The following is a 4,008-nucleotide window of genomic DNA, read 5'->3' as shown; positions in this document are numbered from 1 at the left end:
CACATTCCGCAGGGTACAATTGATTTGCAATTTAAATGTCATGGCAGGTTGTCAGGGAGCCTGCAATTTTAGCCAATCTTTCACTGTACCTTCTGAATTACTAATTTTTGAAATGAATTATTTATTATTTTTGTTTCTCAAACATCACCTAGACGAGTCAGGCCCTCAGGCTGAACCCCAGCATCAGCGTGCTCTGCAAAACACGTATCAGAACAAAACTCCAGTAATTATGTCAGATGCAAGGTTTGCTCTGATTATTTAGTGGAGGATAATATTTGGCAATTGAAGCATGATTCCTTTGCAGAGGCATCTGTTTATTTCCCCTTCCTTGCCAGCCTTCCTCCAAAGCACCGGTGGAAAGTCTCCAAGTGACTCAGTGGGCCCAAAGTCTGTCATCAGGCTGTTTTGAATCACTTTTTTTCCCTCTTTTTGGTGATTTTTGCTGCCATTGCCTTATTGGTTGTGTATTATGCACTTGATTTCCTAAAGCGCTGTGAACTCTTGGAGCTCTGCCCAAAATATTGGTGCCACTATGCGCGTATAACTGAGTTGTGCAATTATATGCATATCATTACTTGTACAAATTAAATTTTAACTGGCAAACAAATGGAATTTCTATTCAAATCTGTAATCTTAGCGCAAATCTGAGGGAAAAGCTTTCACTTGCACAGCTCCCTGCAGTGCAGGGTAACCACTGGCCCCTGTCGCATGGAAAAGCAAAGCACTGGAAACAGCCTGGAAATAAAAACTGCAGGAAAATCACAGTTTGCTCCATAGTGAGCTTTGGATCAGATCCTCAGCACAGAATGCTCCAAACAAGAACGTCTTGGAAAAGCTTTTCTTAAAAGAGATCCTTACTTTGATATGATTCATGGACAGGAGGAAGTCGTGCTGGATGTAACCATGAAATTATCAGATGTCACAAGGCTGGGAAGAGCGCCCTGGTTCCGGTAGCTCTGTCACTGTGTTGACAGATATACACCAACAACCGCCTTGACTCTGCATGGAAAGGACGCTCCTGACTTGGCTAGCAATACATCAAAAAGCAGCCTGCTCATTTCAAGCAGTGCAAAAAACACCGAGGGGAGGACTGATATGCTGGACCTACCCCAGGAACTGTCTGAGGCCAGCCTGCTTTCTTCATAGTCTGTCACAATCACTACAGTATGGCATTCTGTCTCTTGGGCAGCACTAAGTTTTTCAAGGTCCCTTCATTTTCTCAAATTCTGCCCCAAAGTCCCACGCCACGGCCCAGGGGTTGCTTAGAATATCTGCTTATTTGCTGTAGTCACAGAAGATAGCTGTTGTCCTCCCACTCACACAGGAGTCCTACCTGTTACGGGGCCAGGAGTTGTCCCTCAAGGGAATCACAGAGGGTTTAAAGACAGCAGCCTGCCCATGCGGTGCTCACACGCAGGTCTGGGGGCACATGTAGCCCTGAAGGACTCCTCAACACGTTTTAAAAATAAACATAAAACTGAAGAGTTGTGGAATGATCACTGGAGAACGTCAGTGTCGTCTGAAAAGGAGATATAACAACAAGATTAAATCGCAAAGTTGTGGAAATTGGTCACTGTGTTTTCTAAGCAGTTGAAACGCAATTAAAGTAATAATGATGAATCAGTTCAGCCCTGGGCTTTGCAATTTTCCACCCCAGCCCTACTTTCTCTGTTTCTTACATTTTATCATAATGGCATCTTTGTTATCTTATTAAGGATTAACAGAAGTTATAACCCTTCAGCAGCATGCTATCGATAGTCATAAAGGCAGAGGTGTTATCATTAAACTCTCGTTCTGATGGATGCTACTATAATTCATTTTTCAATTTTCCCTCATTCTCCAGCTAATCCCCTCTTCTTAGCATGAAGTCTTGCTATTGGATATCTTTTATTTTGGGCACTAATCAAGGACACGGAAGATGGCCTGAGATACCTGGTTCGTTTTCTTCATGGCATTGCTTCTGCACAGGGACAGCAGCACCGGCTCCCTCCCTGCTGAGAGGCAGCTCATACAACGTTCACCCGGCCATGGAGAGAAGGAGTTGCTCAACCTCTGTGAGGTTTAATGTTGCAGGTTCACACGGGTGGGAGCTCCCTCCTCTCTGACCCCTGCTTAGTCCTGCACAGTCCTGAGTACTTTATCACCCTATTTTTTTACAGTATACAGAATTACCAGCTAAAATAATGCTATTTTCTAGTGATACTTGAAGGAGTTCCTCTTAGGAACTCCTTAGGCCCTCTTTGCCGTGTTCTTCTTTTGTATGATGGAATAATAACAACAATCTAAATTGAGAAGGAAGGATCCTTAGCATGCTAATTAAGAAAAATATATGTGCTTTATTATTAAAAGCATTTCTCAGACTGCACTGTTGTAGCAACACAACACAGCTTACACTTATCAGTTAACTCTTCTAAAGAGACACATTCCATGTTAAATATTTTACTTACTTTTAGCTTATTAGAAAAACAATATGGATTATTATTCTTTAAAAATAAGAAAACAAGGGAGGTGAACATAAAACAAAGCTTCCAAGCATTCTACCAATACTGGACTGCTGGTATATCATTGGTATTGATGTCCTGAGCTGCTTCTTCCAGGCAGAGAAATGCCCTGCACAAACAAGGTGTCATTCATCACCCACAGATGAATGCTCTGTGCTCATAAACCCAAGCAGAACTAGTATGTTCAATTCAAGTACTGTGGCCAAGTGCTGTCCTTCACTCCACAAACAGGCTGAGTATGTCTTCAGCTGGCCTGCTGCTTGAAGCTGGGCTCTCATGTATCAACCAGCTCACACATCAGTGCCAAGCCAGGCTCAGTCTGTTGTGCTCCTACCTGGAAACAGTGCCCAGGGCCATTTTCAGTATTTGCTCAAAAATGCCGTAGCTGTTCCACTGGTGTTGAAGCTCTCAAAGCCCCCAGGAACTTCATATTTGATTAATCATCTGAAAATCATCTTGATAAGTAGCCTCTGTCAAGACCACTTCTTAATGCCACGTTCCTTTGGCAAAATGTCACTGACAGTACATTCTGTTAACACAGAGATAGGAGACAAGCTAAAAACAAGACGGCTGGGAAACATTCTGACAAAGATGATGGGTATGTCATAAGAATCTCATTAGCTTCAAATTATTCATCTACTTCTCATTCACAGCAGCCATGTTTTGGGTCTCATCAGAACAACTCACGGAGCGGGTGCTTCTCAGCTGGCAGATTTTAACCAGGGGAAGCCTCACAGCGTGCAGACCCCCATGTCCTCACCAGCCATGGTCCTCCTGTTCTTACAAAACCAGGACTTGGTGTGTTTTGTTTTGTTTGAGACATATCTGACCTTACCATCGGTTTTTCATCATCACAGAAGCAGCCCACAGAGACCAAGTTTGGCTGTTTGGATCACCGGATGGTAACAAGGGCGAGAAAGTGCTGAAAACAAGTTTGTTTTTGTCACTTCTCACTGTGCCAGGTGCAACATTGCACCTCAAGTACAGGATGGGCAACTGCGGGAAGATGGGACTGGGGTGATCCTGGACAAGAGGCTGTCAGCCTCCACCACAACCACACGTCAGTTTTAAATGCACCCTCACCGAATACAGCCACTGACTAAAATGACATTTGATTGTGTTTGCAGCCCAAAGAATGTCTTCCCACACCAGGTATCCCTTTTGTCTTTGTCAGAAGCTAACTAGCGGCTCAGTGACTTTGTCTGAAGCACTAAGAGAAGTCTGGAAAGGACTTGCTGGGTTTTCAGGGTCAGTTCTCAGCTGCTGGTGGCAAATGCATCAGGATAAGGCAGCTCTGGGAGGACGATTGGAGCCTCAGAACTGGAGCTGTTGGAAGCTCTGATGTTCTCATGTTTCAGCCCAGACTCTTCATGGCCACCGGATACTTGTTTGCTCTTACACTACCATCACCCTTGCTCTTAATGGAGATGTGTTTACTTCTTATTCCCTGAGGTTTTGTTGAGAGCAACTATATCCCTCCTCGGCATTCAGGTTTTTTTTTTTTTTT

The sequence above is a fragment of the Gallus gallus genome, chromosome 15 (assembly GCF_016699485.2).
Source record: "Gallus gallus isolate bGalGal1 chromosome 15, bGalGal1.mat.broiler.GRCg7b, whole genome shotgun sequence".
Taxonomy (NCBI): Eukaryota; Metazoa; Chordata; class Aves; order Galliformes; family Phasianidae; genus Gallus; species Gallus gallus.
Note: the sequence above shows the minus strand (reverse complement) of the source record.